Source organism: Staurois parvus, unplaced genomic scaffold (assembly GCF_062004578.1).
Source record: "Staurois parvus isolate SC_StPar_1 unplaced genomic scaffold, SC_StPar_1.0 ptg000163l, whole genome shotgun sequence".
Taxonomy (NCBI): domain Eukaryota; kingdom Metazoa; phylum Chordata; class Amphibia; order Anura; family Ranidae; genus Staurois; species Staurois parvus.
Window position 1 is genome coordinate 2,546,058 of NW_028317959.1, and position 27,124 is coordinate 2,573,181.

At 48.5% G+C, this 27,124-nt stretch overlaps 1 protein-coding gene across 1 annotated transcript in view; it reads right to left on the reverse strand.

The window, feature by feature from the left end:
* LOC149462999 (galactoside alpha-(1,2)-fucosyltransferase 2-like) overlaps nt 1-17,563 on the reverse strand; it is a 55,503-nt gene extending 37,940 nt beyond the window's left edge. Inside the window, exon 1 of the mRNA XM_089676067.1 lies at nt 17,480-17,563. The gene's annotated coding sequence lies outside the window, so the exon portion shown is untranslated. The remainder of the gene's footprint in view (nt 1-17,479) is intronic.
* Between the last annotated feature and the right edge of the window lie 9,561 nt (nt 17,564-27,124).

Consider the following 27,124-nt stretch of genomic DNA (forward strand, 5'->3'; position numbering starts at 1 on the left):
ACGGACATGATGAAGCTCACCCAGGGTCCTAATGAGGAAAGCGCCTGCTTCTGGCGCCGTCTCAAGCAGACGGCACTGGATGCGGATCTGGAAGTTGGACCTGATGCTCCAACTGAAGGGGTAAAGGTGACCGCGACGCACATTCTGTTGCGGGCCAAATTTTTGGAAGGCATCGATACTAAAATTCGGGAAAGGCTGGTTCTGGCCCGACCCGAATATAATGAGATGTCTATCCCTGCTATCCTTTCCACTCTTGCGGCAATAGAGAGGGAAATGGATAGAAGAAAACAAGACAAGGCCAAAGTTCTTATGTCCCAGACCCCACACGAAAAACCAAGGGATCTGGGTCACAGGAAGGATAGGCCCCCACCCAGGTGCTTCCAGTGCCACCAAACGGGGCACATGAGGAGGAGCTGTCCCCAATTACCTAAAGGTCGGTGGCAGTTCATTCCTGATGAGTCCTCCGCCCCTATGACCACCATGGTAAGTAACTCCTATGAATTCTCATAGGAAGTTGACAAATCGGTGTCGGCCCAGATCCATCTTTTTCTAGAGGAATTAAAATATCCCCTCCCTTGCCTCACTGACACCGGTGCAGCAAGAACGGTCCTGCGAAAACAGGACATCCAAGGCAAGGTACCCCTCTCAGGGGAAAGCCCTCCTAACCCCTACTAACCTCACTATCAAACGATGCACTATTCTTAACCCAGCTTCTCTTCTTCCTGTGTCGGAAGATGAGAAGGGGGGGGAGGACAGCAATGACAGTGCTGAATTTTGCAACACGACTAACAATACTAACACCTCTTCTGCTAACATGTCTTCTTTGTCCACTACTAATCTCTCTTCCAAAGGACACGACTGCATTTCTTTGGTGGAACTGGAGTCAGCGGCGACACACCCCATATCACCCCGAGAGTAGCGGTAAGGTTGAACGTCTTCCGATACCCAAAAACCTTGGCCTGAGTGTCTCCCCATTGCCCTCTATTCCATCCGGAATGCCCCTCGGCAACCACATGGGCTGTCACCCTACGAGGTGTTGTTTGGGGGACCTCCCAAAACAGGGTTGTACTTTCCTCAACAGTTGTCGTCTTTGCATTCACAGCTTACAGGTTATGTGCAATCTCTGCAACGGGAGCTGCAGAAGATACACCATCGGGTTCGCGAATCGCTCCCCGATCCAAATACAATAACAGGTGTTCTTTCTATTGAGCCAGGTGATTGGGTCGTCCTAAAGAAACATCAAAGAACCGGACTCGAGCCACGGTTCACCGGACCATACCAAGTCCAGCTGACGACACCTACCTCACTCAAGCTCGAGGGACGAGACAACTGGGTGCACGCAAGCCACTGCAAGAAGCTTCTCAGCTACACCAGAGAATGAGGGGTGTCATTTTCCTTTTTCTTTTTGTTTGTATGTCATACATGTGTGTGAACGGAGGAAAAGATGGCAGATACCCCAACCTTTTATTTAAAATGCACCTGCGTTTAGCCAGAACCGCCAACAAAACCAACTGTTGGGTATGCTCAAAGCCCCCACCCAGTCATCACATGTCCGCAATGGCCGCTGTTCATGCCCTATATGACATCCGCGTCGGCATGAAAAAGCAAGGGACCCCTGGTCAGCCCCCACGTAGACATTTGTCGGTAGAACTTAATGACACATTTTTAGCAGGTAACATCAGTTTCAGCACCAATATTAGCTCTAGCTCCTGTAGGGCCCTCGTCAGTCCATTATGGGTAACTGGGCAGCTAGGCAGCCCTCAGGTGTGCTTTAACATCAGCTTTGGCACAGGTAACAAGTTTGTTGGGATTACCACCTGCGAGGGAGGTATAACTGTCAATCTGACTAACCAGACTTCCTTTCTGAGTAACCACACTGACCGACCAGACCACGTGTGTTGGAAGGACGGATGTGATGTGCAGACTGAGGGAGCAATCCCCCAGTCTGTGCAACTGTTGCTCAGTGCCAGAGGCCGAACGAGGAACTCCTCCTGCTCTGCTCTGACAGGTCCATACTATTTTCTGTGTGGTTCGGCAGCCTATAGAACATTTCCCCAGAACGCGAAAGGTTCGTGTGCCCTCATAAAGCTAGTCCCCGCATCCTATGTAGTGATGGACCATGAAGAGTTGATGGTCCACAAGAAGGTAAGGATGGCAGGGAGAGTTCGCAGGGAACTGTTCTCTGAGGGCGACCAGGCATGGGCTTGGTTCCCCTCATGGACAGGATGGGGAATAGAACTTATGAAGCGCCTGAACAATTTTTCTGTCATCGTGGATAGTATGTTTAACGAGACCGTAGAGGCTGTCAGAGAAATTGCCCAAGAACAACGGCAGATGGGAATTTTAGTGCTTCAGGAGAAGATGGCCCTTGATTACCTTTTAGCCGCCAAAGGGGGGTTCTGTGAGTTCATCGGAGAGGATTGTTGTACTTGGATAGAAGACACCGATGACAAGGTCCAGGCCCATATGGACAAAGTTAGTGAACTACAGGGAAAAGCTAGAGCTATAGCTAGTGAGGGTTGGAATCCGTTCAAGGGTTTGGGAGGATTGGGAGATTTCCTGTTCTCCATCGGATCTTGGTTGAAGGAAGTGGGAGTGTATATCCTGATGCTTCTCTTTTTCATCTGCCTTTTATATGCCGCGGTGAGATGTTCCTGTTGCCTCATCGACCGTGTAAACCAAGCTCGGGCAGACGACCACATCTCCATGCCCGCTCCTGGGATCCCACTCCAACCACTGATCGGAGGAAGACCTCACCAACCATCCACCTTCTCTACAGATTACGTCCTGGCTTCCCTCTAATTTATCTCTCTGAAGACCACATTCTCCAAGACCTTCAAGCAAGCTTCAAGCCTCATCATGGTTTGTGTCTGCGATTTGGAAAACTGTCTGGGTCGAGACCAGCCTTGTGTGGCCCCGTCTGCAGGGGCAATTTGAGAATCTGTTGCTGGATCTCCCCAGACCACCGTGGGATCACAAGCTTTATTCATACCACAAGTCTGTTTGTGGTTTTTGCAAGAGCCTTCCTGTAGTGAAGGTTCCAACGCTCTTGAGGATCATCGCTTCAATCAAGCCTGTTTGCGTCGAGTCTGCGTCGGGTCTTGTTGTTTCAGGTACCCCGTGGAGCTTTATTCTCAGGGACAACTACAGGAACTCTTTGAAGTTTGAGACTACACCCATCAAGCTGAAGAAGATCAAGAAGGGACACGAGGAGAATATGATAAAACAGGAGGGAATGTCATGGAAATTTTGTATTGTTGGTCGAACTTTAAATGTGTCATGTATTCGTGTTATTCATATGTCTCTCGTGTGGCTTAATTAAAGCTCTGAAGGCTGCAATTGGGCCATGCGCATGTACAATGTATGTATTACAGTACTCGGCTTGGTAATGGATGAGATGGCAGATCTGCGCTTATAGACCGGCGTGTATACCACCACGGCATTCCATGCGAATGCTGCTGTCAGTAGACCGTGGGCCTGTATCCACATATCAGCAGCATGGTACCACGTGGGCTTCATAACGCAATGCGCAAGCGGTGTGAACTCCACGTGTAGGCTTATGCATATCTTACAACCCATTACCAACTTGAAACTGTATCTTGGATGGATGTGTTTTAATAAAGATCGTATCGGGCCCATCCAGGTACAGACTGATATTTTTAGGGAGTGCTTGTGCAGAGAATTTTACATACCAATAGAAGCTAGTAGGACAGGAAATATGACCTCAGATGGCTCATAGGGGGGAAGGGGAGGAAGTCTGCTGACCTCAGAAGGTTCATGGGGGAGGACCAGTGATAGATAATAGCAAAGGCTATGCTCCAATTGGAATGTACATCTTCTGTATAGGCAATCCCCATTGCATTGTTCGGTGGGAGGGGTTTGACTTTATTCATGTGGGGGGCATGTGTGTATTTTTAATAAAAACAGAGAGCTGAGCCTAAAGCCGGCCCTTATGTGGATTGCAACCAGCCTTAGAGTGTCGTGTGATCATTCTAGGGTAACGGAGCTCCATCACCTACAAATCAACAGGACCAAAGTATTTGGATGGGCAGGAATCGTGTAGTTTGGCTGCAGTCGTGGTAAGCGAGATTCACACAGCTTTATGGGGGATTTCTGCGCATCCAACTGCGATTTGAGTATTCGTTAAAGCGAATTTCCAAGACAGCAGGGAGTCCCTCGCATTCCTTGGCACAAATGGCCCATAGCATGCTCGGTTGCTTGCGTAGCGACAGCCGAATAATAACCATCAGACAGAGGGATGACTTTTGGCTGTCCACCTTGTTGGACCCTCGCTACCGTTCAAAAATGGTGGCCTTTTCCACACCTGCTGAGAGGGAGGTCAAAATAACGTACTATAAAAACCACCTATGTAGTCAGTTGGTCTCTGCCTTTCTGCGCCAACGTCCATCCTCAGACACTGTGGGCCCTGTGCACTCGCGTTCTGCTGCCATGGCAGCAGGGGAGGGGTGGGGTGGTAGGAGCAGTGGCAGCTCCACCAGCAGCGGCTGCCACAGTCTGCAGTCGATGATGAGTAACTTTCTTCACCAGCGCAGTGAGGAAACTACTAACCAGCCGCAGCAGCAGCAGCATCAGGTGGACCTGGAGCAGGACCTCAAACAACAGGCTTGGGCCTACTTGGACAGCACCCTGCCAACCGAGGTAGACAATCCCCTTGACTACTGGGCAACGAAACTTGACCTTTGGCCCCAACTAGCTGAATTTGCCCTTGAAAGGCTGTCATGCCCGGCCAGTAGCGTGGCATCGGAGCGCGTGTTTAGTGCGGCAGGAGGTATTGTAACTCCGCGGAGGACACGACTGTCCACCCAAAGTGTGGAGAGACTCACGTTTGTGAAAATGAATCAGGCGTGGATTAGTCTGGATTTCAAACCACCAGTTCCTGACACAACTGACTAAATCCGCCATGAATCATGCCCCAAACATGTGCCACTTTCAGGTCTCCTCACACTGCTGGTGGGTTCCATTTTGTCATAGGGTGCTGGCAGATTACGGGCCTCCCATTGCTGCTGCCAGGCCCGTAATCTGCCATGGGCCCCTGTACCGCCTCCTCATGCTGCTGCCAGGTCCAGAGTGTGTCATGGGTCCCTGTACGGCCTCCCATTGCTGCTGTCTCCATCGCCACACTCTGCCATGTGCCACTTTCAGGTCTCCTCACACTGCTGGTGTGTTCCATTTTGTCATAGGGTGCTGGCAGATTACGGGCCTCCCATTGCTGCTGCCAGGCCTGTAATCTGCCATGGGCCCCTGTACCGCCTCCTCATGCTGCTGCCAGGTCCAGAGTGTCTCATGGGTCCCTGTACGGCCTCCCATTGCTGCTGTCTCCATCGCCACACTCTGCCATGTGCCACTTTCAGGTCTCCTCACACTGCTGGTGCGTTCCATTTTGTCATAGGGTGCTGGCAGATTACGGGCCTCCCATTGCTGCTGCCAGGCCTGTAATCTGCCATGGGCCCCTGTACCGCCTCCTCATGCTGCTGCCAGGTACAGAGTGTCTAATGGGTCCCTGTACGGCCTCCCATTGCTGCTGTCTCCATCGCCACACTCTGCCATGTGCCACTTTCAGGTCTCCTCACACTGCTGGTGTGTTCCATTTTGTCATAGGGTGCTGGCAGATTACGGGCCTCCCATTGCTGCTGCCAGGCCTGTAATCTGCCATGGGCCCCTGTACCGCCTCCTCATGCTGCTGCCAGGTCCACAGTGTCTCATGGGTCCCTGTACGGCCTCCCATTGCTGCTGTCTCCATCGCCACACTCTGCCATGTGCCACTTTCAGGTCTCCTCACACTGCTGGTGTGTTCCATTTTGTCATAGGGTGCTGGCAGATTACGGGCCTCCCATTGCTGCTGCCAGGCCTGTAATCTGCCATGGGCCCCTGTACCGCCTCCTCATGCTGCTGCCAGGTACAGAGTGTCTAATGGGTCCCTGTACGGCCTCCCATTGCTGCTGTCTCCATCGCCACACTCTGCCATGTGCCACTTTCAGGTCTCCTCACACTGCTGGTGTGTTCCATTTTGTCATAGGGTGCTGGCAGATTACGGGCCTCCCATTGCTGCTGCCAGGCCTGTAATCTGCCATGGGCCCCTGTACCACCTCCTCATGCTGCTGCCAGGTCCACAGTGTCTCATGGGTCCCTGTACGGCCTCCCATTGCTGCTGTCTCCATCGCCACACTCTGCCATGTGCCACTTTCAGGTCTCCTCACACTGCTGGTGTGTTCCATTTTGTCATAGGGTGCTGGCAGATTACGGGCCTCCCATTGCTGCTGCCAGGCCCGTAATCTGCCATGGGCCCCCGTACCGCCTCCTCATGCTGCTGCCAGGTCCAGAGTCTCTCATGGGTCCCTGTACGGCCTCCTATTGCTGCTGTCTCCATCGCCACACTCTGCCATGTGCCACTTTCAGGTCTCCTCACACTGCTGGTGTGTTCCATTTTGTCATAGGGTGCTGGCAGATTACGGGCCTCCCATTGCTGCTGCCAGGCCTGTAATCTGCCATGGGCCCCTGTACCGCCTCCTCATGCTGCTGCCAGGTCCACAGTGTCTCATGGGTCCCTGTATGGCCTCCCATTGCTGCTGTCTCCATCGCCACACTCTGCCATATGCCACTTTCAGGTCTCCTCACACTGCTGGTGTGTTCCATTTTGTCATAGGGTGCTGTCAGATTACGGGCCTCCCATTGCTGCTGCCAGGCCCGTAATCTGCCATGGGCCCCCGTACCGCCTCCTCATGCTGCTGCCAGGTCCAGAGTCTCTCATGGGTCCCTGTACGGCCTCCCATTGCTGCTGTCTCCATCGCCACACTCTGCCATGTGCCACTTTCAGGTCTCCTCACACTGCTGGTGTGTTCCATTTTGTCATAGGGTGCTGGCAGATTACGGGCCTCCCATTGCTGCTGCCAGGCCTGTAATCTGCCATGGGCCCCTGTACCGCCTCCTCATGCTGCTGCCAGGTCCACAGTGTCTCATGGGTCCCTGTACGGCCTCCCATTGCTGCTGTCTCCATCGCCACACTCTGCCATGTGCCACTTTCAGGTCTCCTCACATTGCTGGTGTGTTCCATTTTGTCATAGGGTGCTGGCAGATTACGGGCCTCCCATTGCTGCTGCCAGGCCCGTAATCTGCCATGGGCCCCCGTACCGCCTCCTCATGCTGCTGCCAGGTCCAGAGTCTCTCATGGGTCTCTGTACGGCCTCCCATTGCTGCTGTCTCCATCGCCACACTCTGCCATGTGCCACTTTCAGGTCTACTCACACTGCTGGTGTGTTCCATTTTGTCATAGGGTGCTGGCAGATTACGGGCCTCCCATTGCTGCTGCCAGGCCTGTAATCTGCCATGGGCCCCTGTACCGCCTCCTCATGCTGCTGCCAGGTCCAGAGTCTCTCATGGGTCCCTGTACGGCCTCCCATTGCTGCTGTCTCCATCGCCACACTCTGCCATGTGCCACTTTCAGGTCTCCTCACACTGCTGGTGTGTTCCATTTTGTCATAGGGTGCTGGCAGATTACGGGTCTCCCATTGCTGCTGCCAGGCCTGTAATCTGCCATGGGCCCCTGTACCGCCTCCTCATGCTGCTGCCAGGTCCACAGTGTCTCATGGGTCCCTGTACGGCCTCCCATTGCTGCTGTCTCCATTGCCACACTCTGCCATGTGCCACTTTCAGGTCTCCTCACACTGCTGGTGTGTTCCATTTTGTCATAGGGTGCTGGCAGATTACGGGCCTCCCATTGCTGCTGCCAGGCCTGTAATCTGCCATGGGCCCCTGTACCGCCTCCTCATGCTGCTGCCAGGTCCAGAGTGTCTCATGGGTCCCTGTACGGCCTCCCATTGCTGCTGTCTCCATCGCCACACTCTGCCATGTGCCACTTTCAGGTCTCCTCACACTGCTGGTGCTGTCCATTTTGACATAGGGTGCTGGCAGATTACGGGCCTCCCATTGCTGCTGCCAGGCCCGTAATCTGCCATGGGCCCCCGTACCGACTCCTCATGCTGTGACGTTGCAACAAGGTGGAATTCAACCCTACATATGTTAACCGCCTTTACGAACAGCGAAAGGCCATCACCGATTTCCTGATGTTACAAGCGGATAAAGGTACTCCCCTGTGTAACTTTGATGTCAGCCATTGGCAGCTCATGCGTGACACCTGCCGCTTGCTCAGGCCCTTTGAGGAGGCCACGCTATTCGTGAGTCGGCAGGACTATGGGATGAACGACGTCATTCCTCTGTTGCACGTCCTGGAACAAATGCTGTTAACAATGGCTGGTCAGGGTGCGGTAGACGTGGCGCACAGATCTCAACGCCACATGACCCCTGTGGGGGCAGGACAGGAAGAAGAGGAGGATGTAGAGGAGGACATTTGTGCTCAGGAATTATTGAGTGAAATGGGTGGTTTTTCCACTCAGCGGACAGGAGTGGAGGAGCAGGAGCATCTGGTAGAGGAGGAGGAGGAGGAGACAGAGGACCCAGACGCACCGTGGCAGTATGCTGTGGAGATGGAGGCAGGGAGTCCCTCGCATTCCTTGGCACAAATGGCCCATAGCATGCTCGGTTGCTTGCGTAGCGACAGCCGAATAATAACCATCAGACAGAGGGATGACTTTTGGCTGTCCACCTTGTTGGACCCTCGCTACCGTTCAAAAATGGTGGCCTTTTTCACACCTGCTGAGAGGGAGGCCAAAATAACGTACTATAAAAACCACCTATGTAGTCAGTTGGTCTATGCCTTTCTGCGCCAACGTCCATCCTCAGACACTGTGGGCCCTGTGCGCTCGCGTTCCGCTGCCATGGCAGCAGGGGAGGGGTGGGGTGGTAGGAGCAGTGGCAGCTCCACCAGCAGCAGCTGCCTCAGTCTGCAGTCGATGATGAGTAGCTTTCTTCACCAGCGCAGTGAGGAAACTACTAACCAGCCGCAGCAGCAGCAGCATCAGGTGGACCTGGAGCAGGACCTCAAACAACAGGCTCGGGCCTACTTGGACAGCACCCTGCCAACCGAGGTAGACAATCCCCTTGACTACTGGGCAACGAAACTTGACCTTTGGCCCCAACTAGCTGAATTTGCCCTTGAAAGGCTGTCATGCCCGGCCAGTAGCGTGGCATCGGAGCGCGTGTTTAGTGCGGCAGGAGGTATTGTAACTCCGCGGAGGACACGACTGTCCACCCAAAGTGTGGAGAGACTCACGTTTGTGAAAATGAATCAGGCGTGGATTAGTCTGGATTTCAAACCACCAGTTCCTGACACAACTGACTAAATCCGCCATGAATCATGCCCCAAACATGTTATTATTTTTAACATAGGCCTCTGTATGGCCTTCAATTTAAGCTGCTTACGCTTCGCCACTCTGCCATGGGCCCCTTTACCGCCTCCTCTTGCTGCTGCCAGGTCCAGAGTGTGTCATGTGTCCCTGTACGGCCTCCCATTGCTGCTGACTTCATCGCCAGACTCTGCCATGTGCCACTTTCAGGTCTCCTTACACTGTTGGTGGGTTCCATTTTGTCATAGGGTGCTGGCAGATTACGGGCCTCCCATTGCTGCCGCCAGGCCCGTAATCTGCCATGGGCCCCCGTACCGCCTCCTCATGCTGCTGCCAGGTCCAGAGTCTCTCATGGGTCCCTGTACGGCCTCCCATTGCTGCTGTCTCCATCGCCACACTCTGCCATGTGCCACTTTCAGGTCTCCTTACACTGTTGGTGGGTTCCATTTTGTCATAGGGTGCTGGCAGATTACGGGCCTCCCATTGCTGCTGCCAGGCCCGTAATCTGCCATGGGCCCCCGTACCGCCTCCTCATGCTGCTGCCAGGTCCAGAGTCTCTCATGGGTCCCTGTACGGCCTCCCATTGCTGCTGTCTCCATCGCCACACTCTGCCATGTGCCACTTTCAGGTCTCCTCACACTGCTGGTGGGTTCCATTTTGTCATAGGGTGCTGGCAGATTACGGGCCTCCCATTGCTGCTGCCAGGCCCGTAATCTGCCATGGGCCCCCGTACCGCCTCCTCATGCTGCTGCCAGGTCCAGAGTGTCTCATGGGTCCCTGTACGGCCTCCCATTGCTGCTGTCTCCATCGCCACACTCTGCCATGTGCCACTTTCAGGTCTCCTCACACTGCTGGTGGGTTCCATTTTTGTCATAGGGTGCTGTATGGCCTCCCATTGCTGCTGCCTCCACCGCCACACTGTGGCTCCACACTCTGGTTTTGGCCCCGTGACTGCCCAAATGAGTGAAGTGTGCGGTGATTCTAAGATCGACGGCACTCATCTGCATGTCATACTGACTGACAGTATTATTTCTCTTCCCCAGCAGACTCCAAGGGCATTTAAATTAAAGGTACAGTGTTCTGCACTAATATAAAGGCTCTCTGAAGCCTAGAAACCCTTTTTATAAGTTAAATTTGCAGCGAATATATTCGCATCGAATCGAATTTATTCCTCGAATTCGCCGAATCAGCCGAATCGAATTTTTGAATACTTCGCTCATCTCTAGTCATAGTGTAAGAACCTATAAAACCAAGAAATACCTTTTTTCATTCTAACAGGATTAGATAAAGTATGCCATAGTTTGGAATTTATCTCAAGCCATGTCTGTAGATCAGCTCTGTGAAATCCTCTTATTTGCAAGAAAGGGTGTAGACCTTTACTCGGAATAGGTTTTTCTATTCCAGCAAAGGTACTGTAGCCAAGATCCTTTAAAGGTTTGGTATTAAGATTTGGGATAAAATACTCATAAGCCAATAGTGGGATATCAATTTGAAGCTTAGGAAAGGAATTAGATACTTTATTTAGGCCTATTATGCAGGCTTCCAATGTAGCGGTAATAGATGGGAGAAATGTAGTTAAAAGTTTTGATGTAACAGATCTAGCCAATAGAAGTGCCCGTAAATCTCTATTGGGAACCACATTCTATTCTATTTGTACCCATAATTTGTCTGACGGGACAAACCACTCTGGGAGTTGATCTAAAATTATTGCATAGTAGTAAGTAGAAAGTACTGGAAGACCAATTCATCCTTTAGACTTATGTTTAGTAAGGGACAGAAATGGAATCCGCGTTTTTTTCCCTTTCCAGATTAATCTTTTTAAAGGCCATCTCCAGCTTATGAAAATAAGCCTGAGGAATAAGAAACGGGATAGTTCTGAAATAATATAATATTTTAGGAAATATTAACATCTAAAATGCCGCTATTCTACCTATCCATGAAGTTTCAAATCTGTCGAGCCGCTGCAGCTCTGTTATAGTGGACTGGTACAAATGTTCAAAATTATTTTTAAATGTATTAGAGGATGGAGCTGATATACAGATACCTAGGTAGTCCAATTTTTATGTGTCCATTGATAGGGAAATTTGTCTTTGAGATTGTTTAGGGGTCCCTTCGCTATAGCTATTGGTAGAGCACAGGATTTTGCGATATTAAGTTTATAGTAGGAAACTTCACTAAAAGACTGCAAGGAAGTTGAGATTTCTGTAAGGGAGTTCACTGGGTCAGTAACAGTTAGTATAACATCGTCCGCAAACAGTCCAATTTTTTGGGATGTAGACGCTACTTGAATGCCAGAGATTCGTGGATTATTTCTAATTGCAGTCGCTAGAGGTTCCATCACCAATGAAAAAATGATGGGCGAGAGGGGGCATCCCTGTCTTGTATCGTTGGTGATACTAAAAGGATCCGACAGGGCATTAGATGTAAATACTTGGGCAGTAGGGACTGTGTATAATGCCATGATAGCAGACTTTATAAAGCCGCTGATGCCAAATTTGTTTAAAGTAGCGTCTAAGTATTGCCAGTGAACTCTATCAAACGCTTTCTCGGCGTCCAATGCCAAAAACACCACCTGAAGCCCTCATCTTTCAATCAAATGCATCAAATTAAGTATTCTACGAGTTCCATCTGCTGCTTGTCAGCCCTTAACAAAGCCCACCTGATCTGCCTGAATAAGAAGAGGAGTAATATTTAATAGTCGGGTTGCTATAATTTTGGCGTATATTTTAAGATCTGTGTTTAACAGGGAAATTGGCCTAAAGTTTTGAGGACGGTCAGGAGTCTTCCCTGGTTTAGGTAGAGTGACGATGATAGCTTTTAACATTTCAGATGGGAATGTGGATTTAATTACCGCTTCATCATAAGTTTTTTTAAGATAAGGAAGTAATATTGTTTGAAATTCCATATAATACTCCGCTGCAAAGCCGTTAGCCCCCGGGGATTTCCCTTTTGGTAAAGCTTTAATAGCCGCAATTATTTCGCTTTCTAGGATAGGTTGATTAAGCCCTTCCAATTTACGATGTGCTAATTTAGGTAGTGAAAGCGGATCTAAAAATTGACAAATTAGCTCTGGGGTAGGTTGAGGAGTATTAGGGTTATCTTTAACCTCCTCGGCGGTATGATTCTTTCCGATTTTTTGTGCTGAAAGCAGTACCATTTTTTTGCATGGAAATATGGTTTTTTATTGTAGGCTGTAATTTTTAGGAATAACTCACTGAAATCTGTACGAACAAGAGTCTAGCAAACATTCCGGATATGATAAAACTTGAAACACGAAATCAGAAATTATAATTTAATAAATAATCATAAAAAATAATATAACAATAATACATTTAATTCAAACCAAAAACACTGAAATTTGAAATACAGAGGCAAATTCGCACATCGCTGAGCAAAGTCGCAAAATCGTTTTCAGTGTCTGATGACGAATTTCCCCACGAATCATTATCATTCAATTCTGCAAGTGGTTCTGATTTACTATCGCTGTTCTAAAACCGCTTTTGACGTAAAGGGACGCTTTTTGGACGCCATGGACTTTTCTAAGTTTCCAGGCAGAAAGAACAGTCAAAATGCAGGCAGAGCACAGGACAAAGCAGTAGGAACAAAATATATGTGAAATGCATTGAAACAGCAATGACAGCAAAAATGAAATTTTTAAAAAATGTGTTTCCTGAACACAAATCATGTCACCACATAACCGTTGAGCCTCTTTCCACATTGAATGACATTTATACAGGCTGTTAAGACCGTGGGCATTCATAGAAACTACCTTCAGAACCATGGTGGATTTAGCAAAAATGAGGAGGGGTCGCCCTCAAGTGGTAGAAGTAGGAAATGCACATCAGAGGAAATGATCCAAAAGTGTAAGCTTACAGTATCCCAGGTAGTCCAGCGAGGAGGGATCATAAACTCTTTCAAATAGCACTTGCTCCTCAGATAACCAGAATGGGATATTAAGAAAGAAGAAAAGGAATCCATATAGTGTAAAATCATCCAGGCTTTATTGGTGACGTCAACACCGAGGCCTCGCCCTACGCGTTTCATCATCCGGCGTGCGACACCACTGGCTAACATTTTATACCCTGCATAATTACTTATGCAGCACCAAAAACATCATATAGACCGCTAATAGCAATCTCCACCTCTAAACAAATTCTATTGCATTGCTGAATTAACTCTCAGCGAGCTGGGAATCATAATTAAAAATCACTAAAAATTAATTGAAAGTGATCAGTCTCTCTCATCATGGAACATATTATCACACCAATCTCAAAAAACACTTTTGTATAACCTAAAAAAGCCCAGCAATTATACTAGGCTATAAATAATCTTTACAATAATTTTATCTCCATCTTAAAAATAAAAAATGAAGATCTGCACATAAAACTATACCGATCTTAAAGGACCAGTATGTACCTAAAAAAAGCCCCCTTTTGAGAACGTGTATATTACACGAAACGTGTCAGGAAGATGCCCCCCAGTTACTACTACACACCGCTTGGCCAGTTCAGGACGGTCGGCGGTTATCCTTCAATGCTGTGCTCATCATTTCCTGCTCATTGCTGTCTGATGATTGGGATGATCTCCCTGGTGGCTGATGCTGATATCCACTGAGCTTTTCCATTGATTTAGGATACATGACATCTAGTGGCGAGATTTAAGATGACGACTACCCTTCCAGTGTCTCACATCCAGAGCACCAGGAGTAGGTCTTAAATACTCCATGCATAATTTCCTTATGCATCCATTTAGTGCAATCTACACCCAGTCTCATTACCACAAGAGTCACGAAAATTCTGCTTTATCATCTTTTGACACATCACAGAAGTCACGTTTATCCTGCATGAACTTTATAATTTGTTGTTCTTAATTCATAATTTATAATTATGTCTCTTATTTGATTTTCAATTCTGGCAATCAGCGCTGCATATTGTCTGTTTTTAAATTTGAAGTTCCAGAGGTTTACTTCTTATGTCAGCGGCTAGCCTTTTTCTTCTTATTGACATCTAGCGCTTGTTTTTATTGTTCTTTTTAACTTTGTACCAACTATTTATATATTTATACATAGTGATCATACCACCCCTAATCAACTTTTCTATCCTCCATGTCTCTCTCTGTTTGGTTTCCCAATCTCTGTGCTTTCTACTGTTCTCCAATATTCTTTTTGTGAATTGCTGCCTAAAACTGAACTGAACATTCCAGATGACATCTTACTAATGATTTGTACGAGGTCAAAATTATGTCTCTCTCTCGAGTCCATATCTCTTGATACAGAAAAATATTTTTGCTTGCTTTAAAAACTTCAACTTGGCATTGCATGCCATTATTAAGTCTATTATCTACCAGAACTCCCAGATTTTTGACTCCCATAGTTGTACTCCCCAAAAAAAGTATGATGCATAAATGGTTTTAGCCCCCAAGCACATAACATTACATTTATCAACTTATAACCTAATTTTGTACATGCACAAACAGTGCAAAAAGGTTTGCTTATAAACTGGAGACTAAACATAAAGACTTTATTCAACTACATAGCTTGGCGCAATCACAAACATAAAAATGGTACTTTTAATCTCAAGCTCCATTAAATAATTACCCTTGCAGTATGCCAAACCATACAGTATGTAAAATCCAACCGCAATGTCTCTGCACCATCATGCATCACACCATGTTGATGGAGACATCAACAAGCTCTTCTTTCATGCTCACTTTTGGATCCCTTTTTCACTCAGAGACAGACATTGCCACCTTTTCATTTTACCCCATCTCTCCAAAAGAAAGCATAGCCAGAAATATTAAAAGCTAAATCATTTGAAGAACAAGGCCAGTTTCAATAATGCCAAATCAATCATAGTTCTCTTCATATACAAAAGCACTAGAGTTTTCTATTTTGATTGGCAGACTTCAAGCAATGGTGAACAAATGCTTTCATCCATTGTTGCATTTTGCATTTTTATTTATCATATTTTTTGGCAGTACAAAAATAACTTTAATTGCCACTTTTTGTTTGTAATATGGGAGACTCCTTATCACCTTCCGTACATGCACTATATCTGGTCTCCCACAGTACACAGAATGAAATTATTTTAGTAAATATAAACTGCTAAATACCTTTTCTCATCAGCAGTTAGAGCAGTCTTGTGACTTCTATCAGTGTCCAGCCAAGCACTGGTTAAAGCTTGTAGGAGTTTTCATTTGGCTCTAGGAAGTTGCAGAACCCCTGACCTCTGTCTGGACAGTGCTGAATGGCCCTGTGCTGATCACATGCACTCTCCCAAGAAAAAAAAACACTCTCTAGTAGAGGATTAACCCCTTAGGTTCCACAGTGAGTATAACAAGCATGCTTTACTGCATATGCAGACTGATTGTTCTGTTGTGGGTTTAGTAACACTTTAATGTTTGACCCCCTGTCTGGTTTGTCTGCCCCATTATATTTTAAAGCCGGCCATACTGTAGATGGATGAAAATTAATTAGGTTCAGCAGGAACCAACCGAATTTCCATCCATGTATAGGCACTGTGGTTGTACAGAAATCATTCTATCGATCAATTTCTGTACAACCTTATATTTGTTTCTTGTTGCTAGATCAGCATCACACACTATAGCTGGCAGCACTGATCAGTGTATTCAGAGTTTATGGATGGGGGAATCAAATCAGTTTTTTTTGTTCAACCTGCTGGTTGTAAGGGCAGCCTAACTCTCCCTTTCCCTTTATTCCCAGTTGAAATACTTTTACAACCTTCCCATAAACCACTCCACTAGCACAGCAGACACCCTTCCATTTTGGCCCAAACCATTTTTTGGCATCTAGGCTGTACCCCAATGAATATACAGTCCGTTCTCTAGAAACCCCAAATCCTGCTCTCATACACCCGGTCTATACACATGCACTTAGCTCCCTAAACTCCTTCTGCCTTTTCTGTATTGCACATGGCACGGGAAATATTCCAAGGAATATAATTAGCAAGGTCCTTCCCATCAATTTTCTGCCCAGTTTTCTAAATTTATTCTTTAGGATCCTCTATCTTCTATGTGTTATGTAATTGGTCCCAACATGGATCATGGTCAGCCCCTCCCAGTAATTTGTCTGCGACACATGCCAAACCATGTCACCAGAAAGATTGCAAACCATTCAGGTTGACAAAATATTCAATCAGTCCTTGTGATTATAGAACCCCTATTACCACCAACTGTCTAGGACTTCCTACATAACCCTTACCACCCCTGCTAAAGAAGCTGTTACCCATGTTATCCAGGACATCTAGGGCTGCTATCTCTGGGTTTGCCCCTCACACATCTTCATTAAACTTTGCAAATCTGTTTGGGTGCTCAGACACAGGACTAGCCTCTATTTTCTGTGAGCCCCTACCATCCCACTATAGAAACCCAACTTCCTACCTCCTCATCCTGATTATCAACTAAAGTAGTTTCAACCGCACAAGCTCCTAGACACCTTCACATATAGTTTTTGCTATATAGGCACTGTGGTTGATTTACTAAAACTGGAGAGTGCAAAATCTGGGCAGCTCTGCATAGAAATCAATCAGCTTCCATTTTTTCTTTTTTTTTTGTCAACAAGCTGAAGTTAGAAACTGGTTACAATGCACAGCTTCACCAGATTTTTGTACTCTCCAGTTTTAGTAAATTAAACCCTGTATACAGTATGTGCTTTTGCTTAATTAAAAAAAAAATTGTACCTTTCACACAAGTTTATATTCTTCTGTTGCGTGATCGCACAGTGCTATGGAATCTTCTCTTCCTGATAGCAAGAATGGCTTCATTTCTCAATAGGGCAGTTGCATAGTATATCACAATAGACTTGGCACAAAGAGGCTAGGGCTGAGCTCTGCTGTCAATCTACAGATCAGGGATAGCCGGGAAGGGGGGAGAGTAGCAGTTGGTCAGGCTACAGAAGTTATAGGCACACCGTGTGTGTACATGGCATCCTGTACCTCTGAACTGCAAGCCCAAGGACACAAGCTGCCAACACGAGGACAGATTGGCTTACATGCTTTACATAGTAAGAAAAAGGAAGAGGGGGGACTGGCAGGATCAACCAGGTACTTAAGTTGGAAAGAATGCATGGAAATAATAGTTACTAGGTTTGCTATATGCACCTCATATAGAAAAATAAATATTTAGGGTAACATACACTTTAACTCTGCACATCAACCCAGCATTGCTAGCACAAATGATCCCAGTTACAATACATTACTCACGTTAGGTATATGATGTGTATACGATGAAAACTCCTTTGGTTTAAACTCCTCCAATTTCAAGGCACTTTGTTCACAAGCCTCTGCGAGAAATCTCAATGTGAGTCATTCAGTTGCTTATATCAGACCTTTGATCATGTAACCACTCCTACTAATCGGTGAACCACCATGCAGAAAGAACTAGTCTGAAAAGTGACAAGAATGTTGCACTTTGCCCCCTTGTGCTGGTGGTCAGTGGCACTTTGCCCCTTAGTGCTGGTGGTCAGTGGCACTTTGCCCTCTTGTGCTGAAGGTCAGTGGAAGCTCTGTTATTGTGTTTTTCTTTTAAGACAATAGATGTTAATGTATGGATTGTTTTTTCTAAACTAAAACCTCAGTATTCAGGTTTAATTGCAGTGTTGGCACGTTGCGATAAATAAGTGGGTTTTGGGTTACAGTTTGGGTCTCTAAAAGGTTCTCAATCACTCGCCTAGGTGAACGGAAGTGGAAGTTCTCCTCCTCTCCTGGCAGGTCCCAGAGGACTGTGGGAGCATTCACAATACAAAGTGGGCACCCGGCTGTGAGGCCACAAACTGTCACAGTCGGGTGCCAACACTTGAGATGCTGGGGACACAGGATGACCAGTGAACCTGGCTGTGGCGAGGACACATTTGGATCCTAGGACAGGTGAGTGGCTATTTTTTTAAAAGTCAGCAGCTACAGTTTTTGTAGCTCATGACTTATTTTTTCACCAGAGATGGGAGCTCCACTTTTAACAATGCCCTGGTTCTCTGCATTCAACAGAATCCAAGTAATGAGCAAAATGGCTCTCAAGTCTTTGCAGAAATTCCTTCTTGTTGATGGTAAAATGAGAGCTGTAAACTGTGGTTGCAGTCCCCTTTTCTGGATCTTGAGAAGGTGTTGACAGAAATGATGTGATAAGTCATCCGTTCTGGCTGCTGGGATGTTGCTGTGTTTATGACCATGTCCCTGATATAGTTTTCTATAGGTATTAATACACTATATTGCCAAAAGTATTGGGACACCCCTCCAAATCATTGGATTCAGGTGTTCCAATCACCATCCATGGCCGCAGGTGTATAAAACCCAGTAGTGTATTAAGGTTTCGTGCTGCCCTAGGCAACACAAAAATTGGCTCCCCCACTCACTGTCAGGGATCCAGGTATGACCAGAGATGTGTGGACTGACACAGGGAAACAGCAGGCTTCAGAAATGATTAAATAATAATAATATTTATTATGAGCTGCACAAAATAAACAAACAGTGCAAAACAAAACAAACCTTAAACTAATAGGTACAGGTGCAGTCAGGGCTGGAGAGGTGGAGTGGTCAGGCAGGCCGGGTCAGGAACAATCAGGCAGAAAGGTACAACGGGAGCAGGCAGAAGAATGGTCAGGAAAAGGCGGGGTCAGTGCAGGCGGAGTTCTATCAGAGTCAGAGTCAAGCAGGAGAGTCGAGCAGGCAGGAGACAGGATACAGGAAACAGGGCACATGGGAAACAAACACCAAGGCACTGACTGCAGGCCTGGCCATTCCTTAAATACACCTCCTACAATCAGCCTCAGGTGATGGCTGATTGCAGGAGTGAGCTTCTGGTTGCTGAGAGCACCCTCTAGCCAGCCCTGGTACTGCAGCCCACAAGGCAGGTGAGTCCCACCACCATTGGCGAGTCCATTCCGGACAGTACCCCCCCCCCCTCAAGGAGCGGCCTCAGGACGCTCCAAACAGTCCTTAGTGGGCAAAATGTTCCACCGCCCGGGTCAGGTAACTGGCTGAATATCAGGGGCTGGCACATCAGGCTGGGCAGCGGATGGAGGCACGTCAGGCTGGACAGCGGACGGAGGCACGTCAGGCTGGGCAGCGGATGGAGGCACGTCAGGCGGAGCAGCAGGCACCGGGTCCTCAGGCGGAGCAGCAGGCACCGGGCCCTCAGGCGGAGCAGCAGGCACCAGGCCCTCAGGCGGAGCAGCAGGCACCGGGCCATCAGGCGGAGCAGCAGGCACTGAGGCATCAAGCTCGACAGCGGGCACCGAGTCAACTGGCACGAAAACGGGCACCAAGTCACCAAGCTCGACAGCAGGCCCCGAGTCACCAAGCTCGACAGCGGGCTCCGAGTCACCTGGCACGACAGCGGGCTCCGAGTCACCTGGCACAACAGCGGGCACCGAGTCATTAAGCTTGGCAGCGGGGTCTGAGTCAACTGGCACGACAGCGGGGTCTGAGTCAACTGGCACGACAGCGGGCACCGAGTCAACTGGCACGACAGCGGGCACCGAGTCAACTGGCACGACAGCGGGCACCGAGTCAACTGGCACGACAGCAGGCACCGAGTCACCAAGCTCGACAGCGGGCACCGAGTCACCAAGCTCGACAGCGGGCACCGAGTCACCAAGCTCGGCAGCGGGCACCGGGTCACCAAGCTCGGCAGCGGGCACCGGGTCACCAAGCTCGGCAGCGGACTGAGTCATCTGGCACGACAGCGGGCACCGAGTCAACTGGCACGACAGCGGGCACCGAGTCAACTGGCACGACAGCGGGCACCGAGTCAACTGGCACGAGAGCGGGCACCGAGTCAACTGGCACGAGAGCGGGCACCGAGTCACCAGGCACGACAGCGGGCACCGAGTCACCAGGCACGACAGCGGGCACCGAGTCACCAGGCTCGACAGCGGGCACCGAGTCACCAGGCTCGACAGCGGGCACCGAGTCACCAGGCTCGACAGTGGGCACCGAGGTACCAGGCCAGACCAGGTCGTCAGGCTGGATCAGGTCATCGGGTTGGATCACGAACACCAGGTCATCAGGCTGGATTAGGCCATCAGGCTGGATCGGGTCATCAGGCCGGATCGGGTCATCAGGCCGGATCGGGTCATCAGGCCGGATCGGATCACCAGGCCGGATAGGATCACCAGGCCGGATAGGATCACCAGGCCGGATCGGGTCATCAGGCTGGGTAGCGTATACCAGATTATCAAGCTGGATCGGGTCGTCAGGCCGGATCGGGTCATCAGGCTGGGTAGCGTACACTAGATCATCAAGCTGGATAGGATCATCAGGCCGGATCGGGTCATCAGGCTGGATAGTGGGCACTAGATCGTCAGGCTGGGTAGGAACATCAGGCCGGGTAGCGTACACTGGGTCATCGGGCATCAATGTATCAGGCTGAATTGCGGGCACCGGGGCACCAGGCTGAACCACGGAAGGCGGGTTCTCAGACGGCAGGCTGACCGGTTTGGATACTGGCAGGATGGTACTGGTTGGAAAGAATTTTCGCCTTTTCCTGGTTTTAGTTACTGGAGTACTGTAAGTAAGCGCAGGTTTGTAAATGGATAGAGCAGCTGTAGGCAGAGAAGAGCTGGGGGATGGAACAAAGGAGGGAGCAGTTGCTACAGAGGACTTCTTTACAGGGTTAAAGGCAGGATAGGTGCAGCAAGTGGGAGCAGGGGACTGACATGTGGTAGCTAGCAGGGTATACTGGGCTGTCATTGGGGGTGCTGTCAGGAGTGCAAGAAGAAAGCTTTGAGCAGAGGTATGATGAGAAGCAGGACTGGTTTGTTGCAAGCTGACTGAGGATGGGTGTAACAAGTCTGCCCAGGACTGTAGTATGGGTTGAACACAACTCCGCTTACACATAGCCTGTCTGACCAAAGACTGCACTGCGTCTATACACTCCACTAGCACATGTGATGGACAAGCTGCATAATGCTCATGGAAGGAATCTGGATGCTCCTTCAACAACCATACCAGCGATTCCACTTGATCTGCACTGAATGGGGGAAAAAAGTCATCCCTGCTTTCAGGGGTACTGGCTGAAGCCAACTCCACACAAACCTGAATTAATGGTTGCACCTCACAGAACTCTGTGCCCTGATCTGCCAGGGAATGCGCGACCCCTATGCATTCTAGCAGCTGATCCCAGGTATACTCCTGCAGAGTCTCATAGGAATATTCTTTGTCATCAAAGACTAGCAGACACAAGTATATAACCTCCTCTGGATGCATCCTTCACAACAATAAGCCAAGATGGCTTCCCTGTGCAGCCACCTCTGGTCAGGAATGGCCCTGGTGTAATGTCAGGGATCCAGGTATGACCAGAGATGTGTGGACTGACACAGGGAAACAGCAGGCTTCAGAAATGATTAAATAATAATAATATTTATTATGAGCTGCACAAAATAAACAAACAGTGCAAAACAAAACAAACCTTAAACTAATAGGTACAGGTGCAGTCAGGGCTGGAGAGGTGGAGTGGTCAGGCAGGCCGGGTCAGGAACAATCAGGCAGAAAGGTACAACGGGAGCAGGCAGAAGAATGATCAGGAATAGCCGGGGTCAGTTCAGGCGGAGTTCTATCAGAGTCAAGCAGGAGAATCAAGCAGGCAGGAGACAGGATACAGGAAACAGGGCACATAGGAAACAAACACCAAGGCACTGACTGCAGGCCTGGCCATTCCTTAAATACACCTCCTACAATCAGCCTCAGGTGATGGCTGATTGCAGGAGTGAGCTTCTGGTTGCTGAGAGCACCCGCTAGCCAGCCCTGGTACTGCAGCCCACAAGGCAGGTGAGTCCCACCACCATTGGCGAGTCCATTCCTGACACTCACGCACCCACGGAGAGACCCTGACACTGACAAACTCCCTCTCCCCCACGATAAGAGCCTGACATTGACCAACAACACCCCACCTGTCAAGATCCTACCTTTTCCCAGAGGTTATGTTACTCCATGTGCTGGCATCCATCTTGGATTTCTGCTGAGCATGGTGGGAATCTTTTATGCCTTCAGGTCTCTGAGGTCCATCCCCCAGAGGGGTGTGGCTGATTACATATAAGCCTGTGGTCCGCACATGCCCTTTGCACTTGTGTCTTGTGTCGCTATAACTCTGTTCTGACTCTCGTGACTCTCCTGGAATCTGACTCGGCTTGTGACTCGACTATTCTTTGTGTTCTCCTTTGATCTGACCCTCCATTGCTGAACCCGGCTCGTGACCTGTGATTCTCGTCTGCTGTCCTGTACCGTTTTGTCCCGTTGTTGTCGACCCGGCCTGCCTGACTACTCTATTGTCTTTTCCACCAGCTACACGCCATTGGCGGCGGCCATTACCGCAACTGAGGTGTCTCGGGGGCCGCGACCTGGTTCCTGGCTGCGTCAAGTCCATCCCCACCATCAGGGGCCCTGGTGAAGGGCAGCCTGGGACTTAGACTCCGCGCCCTGAGGGACTTCGGTCTGTGGATGGTGGTTGTCGTCAGCCAGTGCATTACATTGTTATTAGTCCTGCCTGTCTGTTCCTCAGCTCCTGCCCTGACACCACCCTAGCCCAACCCAAGAAAGTCTTCCACTACCACTGCCCCATATACACTGGCAACCCCCCCCCACCCCCACCCCAGCGAGAGAAGACATTTACCTTCACAGTTCTGGACATCCCCGGGAACAAGAGTCAGGCTCTGCTTACACCATCAAGCAGCCTACAGCCGCTCTCAGATCCCACCTGGTTACCATACTGCGTGTGTCCTTTCTTGCATCCCTTCTTTTGGGGGGCAGTGCTGCCCCTCTGAAAAATGCTGCTGCCCCCCTGAAAAGTGCTGCTGCCCTCCTGAAAAGTGCTACTGCCATCCTGAAAAGTGCTGCTGCCCCCCCTGAAAAGTGCTGCTGCCCTAGGCAAATGCCTTGTTTGCCTTGTGGTAAATACGCCCCTGATAAAATCTAGCACCTGCATGCAGACTGCTTCTACAAACATTTGTGAAAAAATGGGTCGCTTTCAGGAGCTTAGTGAATTCAAGCGTGGTATCCTGATAGGTTGCTACCTGTGCAATAAATCCATCCATGAAATTTCCTTGCCGCTAAATATTCCACAGTCAACTGATACTGGTATTATAACAAAGTGAAAGCAACTGGGAACAACAGCAACTCTGCCACGAGGCTGTAGGCCACATAGAATGATAGAGAGGGGTCAGTGCATGCTGAAGCGCACAAGTTACCAACTGTCTGCAGAGTCAGTAGCTAAAGACATACAAATTTTGTGTGGCCTTCATATTAGCACAACAACAACAGTGCATAGAGAGCTTCATGGAATTGGTTTCCATGGCCAAGCAGCTGCATCGAAGCCTTACATCACCAAGTGCAATGCAAAGTGTTGGATGCAGTGGTGTAAAGCACACTGCCACTGGACTCTAGAGCAGTGGAGAGGTGTTCTCTGGAGTGACGAATCACGATTTTCTGTCTGGCAATCCGATGGATGTGGGTTTGGCGGTTACCAGGAGAAAGGTACTTGCCTGCCTGCATTTTGCCAAGTGTAAAGTTTGGTGGAGGGGGGATTACTGTGTGGGGTTGTTTTTCAGAGGTTAGGCTTGGCCCCTTAGTTCCAGTGAAGGGAACTCTTAAGATGTCAGCATACCAATACATTTTGGACAATTTCATGTTCCCATGTGGGAACAGCTTGGGGATGGCCTCTTCCTGTTCCATCATGACTGCACAAAGCAAGGTCCATAAAGATGGATGAGCGAGTTTGGGGTGGAGGAACTTGACTGGCCTGAACAGAGTCCTGACCTCAACCCGATAGAACACCTTTCACCTTTGGGATGAATTAGAGTGGAGTCTGTGAGCCAGACCTTCTTGTCCGACATCAGTGCCTGACCGCACAAATGCACTTCTGGAAGAATGGTCAAACATTCCCATAGACACACTCCTAAACCTTGTGGACAGCCTTCCCAGAAGAGTTGAAGCTGTTATAGCTGCAAAGGGCAGGGCCAACTCAATATTGAACCCTACGGACTAAAACTGGGATGTCATTAAAGTTCATGTGCGTGGTAGATCAGGCATCCCAATACTTTTGGCAATGTAGTGTATCTTTGAATACCCACATGTTATAGTCTGCTAACTTGCATAATATTGTCCAGCAATGAATTACCTTTAATGAATCAATATAAATATGACAGGTTTTGGAAGTCCAGTTCACCTATAAGGGGAATTGGGCTGGTTCTGCTGCCGGTACTTCCTAGGGTAGTGGTGTTTGAATTAAAAAAAAGATAAGTTCACCTTTCCACAAAAAATAATAAATGCACATTTTTTTTTTTGCAGGTAAAAAAAAATTAGCATTTACAATTTTTTGTGTTGCGAGCCTGTAAAGCATTGCACCAGCGATCAGCAGATGCCACGCAGGTCTGCTGCACACTGTCTGTATCTGCCTGCTCGTACATCAGATACGGGCAAGCCAATACTTGCTGCCAGAAAGACTCAATGAACTACCAGAGTGCTCACAGCGATGAGAGAACTGTACCATAAACCAACATCAGGGAACATCATATTGCATGCAGCTAGTTTCCATCCTAAAGCATTTAGTGACAACTATCCCATATAGTCAATACCTCCGTGCCGGACGTAACTGTTCTAATTATATATTATTTAAAAAGGAAGATTTTGTGTTGAAAGAACGCCTATTGGAGCATGGTTATACCAACTCCTGTCTGAAAAGAGCTTATAAAAGAGTCTGTCTATCCACACACCATGATCTTTTTACTGTACGTATTGTTACTTGGTACTCCACACAACATATGCAAATCAGACAGATCATATAGAAATATTGGCATTAGCTTACCATTGACCATGTTGTGGCCCTTCCCATGTGCCCGCTGCACCAGCCATCACCCACAGGAAGGTGCCCTCTGTGAGTTACCGGGTGGTTCACAGCGGATACAGGGAAGCCAACAGAGACTTTCCCTGTGGGTCCTGCTCTTATTGCAAGTACATGGACACACGTCTGCATATTCATCTTTCCAACAATCAAACTTTCTTTCTTTAACATTATGTCAATTGCAAGACCTTAGGGGTTGTTTACCTATTATCCTGCGAATATGGGTGTTTCTATGTCAGTAAGACCAAAATGCTCTTTTGGCACAGAGTCTACTAACATGTCAACAGTATGCACAAAAGTGACCCTGAACTCCCTTTGGGTCGACATGTGGCATCTGTCCATTGTTCCACTACATTTTTTAGGGCTAGACCATATCCACATGAATCCCTGAGGTAGGGGACTTTGAACAAGACCCTCCTAAAATGGGAATTAAGGTGGATCTACCAACTGAATGCCACCAATCCACCTGGTCTCAATAAGGCCTTTAAAATCAAACCATTTTTGCCTGGTTTTTGCTCTGGGGGTTGTGAAAGGGATCTGTAAATCCTTTATTCCATTTATTGTACCATTCATGCATTACATCTTTCTGCATTGTTTGTTTTTTCTTTGATGTTCTTCCTTTTCTATTTAAGCATTATTCTGTATGTACTACTTGTGCCATTAGTATGTATTATGTACATTGAAAGGTGGATGCTCCCAGCGACAGTCCTGGGGTGGTCTGGCGGGGGGCATCGATGGTGACACCGTCTACCACCCGGTGCGTAGGCCCCCTCTGTGTTTTTTTCCCACAGCGGGGCCTTTTGTAATACGGTCTTGGTCTTTTTGTGCCTGTAGTTCACATTGCCCCCATGTGGAGTCAGCATGCCTTAGTTTCTGGGCTTCTGGGTGGATGAACAATGCCATATGGCAGGCTGTGGCCTGTTGGGCGCGCTGACGGCCCTGCACGTATGGCGCAGCACACCGCTCATGTGCGCAACATCATTGCGGTGAGGTGGACATCGGTGCGTGGGTGGCACCGCACGCTCATGGGGCCGGGGTACCGCTAATTGCGGCCATGATGCTCTTAGAAGCTCTTAGTACCAGTAGCGCTTACCAGCAGGGAAAAAAACCCCAGAGCCAGTGTGTCCAGGAGCAGCAGCATTTTGGCAGAAAAATGCTTGGTGCGTTTAATCCTTAAATGTTCATTTATTTCAATGGCCAAAATAAATTCTCATTCTGGCCAATGAAATAAATAGAGATGAGCGAATCGAACATGACGAAGTGGAATTCGTTCCGAAGATTTGGAAAAATTCTATTCGCAACGAATCCGAAGATTAGCAAACTTCGGATGCACGAATCGAATTTTCCCAAAAATGGCGGCGACATGTGTGGCGACGGAGAAAATGGACAGAGAAGATGGGGCGGGGATCTCTGGGAAGGCGCGCAGACAAGGCGCGCTGACCCATAATGCATTCATGACATGTGATCGCATTAGCCAATCAGCAGCCAGCCAGCACTGTGTAATGGTGGAGCTATAAATCGCGGCCATCTTAGAATTCTCCATTAGCCTCCGGTCATTCAAGAGAGACAGACCTGTGTGTATTAAGGGACAGAGTTAGGGCCACAGAGACTTTAGGGCCACAGAATCGTTACTCAGGGACACAGAATCGTTACTCAGGGACACAGAATCGTTACTTAGGGCCACAGCTATCAAAGAATCGAAAATTTAAAGTGACATACACCCTTTTTTTTTTTGGTGGCTGTCGTGCACAGTTGGTGCTGCAGTTTGCCGATTGTGCAAAATAAACTGACTTTCTGCTTCACAACCACTATTGTACGTTCAAAGAGTTAAATCCATTTACACGCCGGCTGGCGGTAATATTTTTTGGGTGATTAGTGCATTCCAGTGACACAAACGTACAGTTTCCAGCCAACGGCAAGCTGCAATTGACCGATTGTGTACAATAAACTGACTTTCTGCTTCACAACCACTATTGTACGTTCAAAGAGTTAGATCCATTTACACGCCGGGTGGCGGT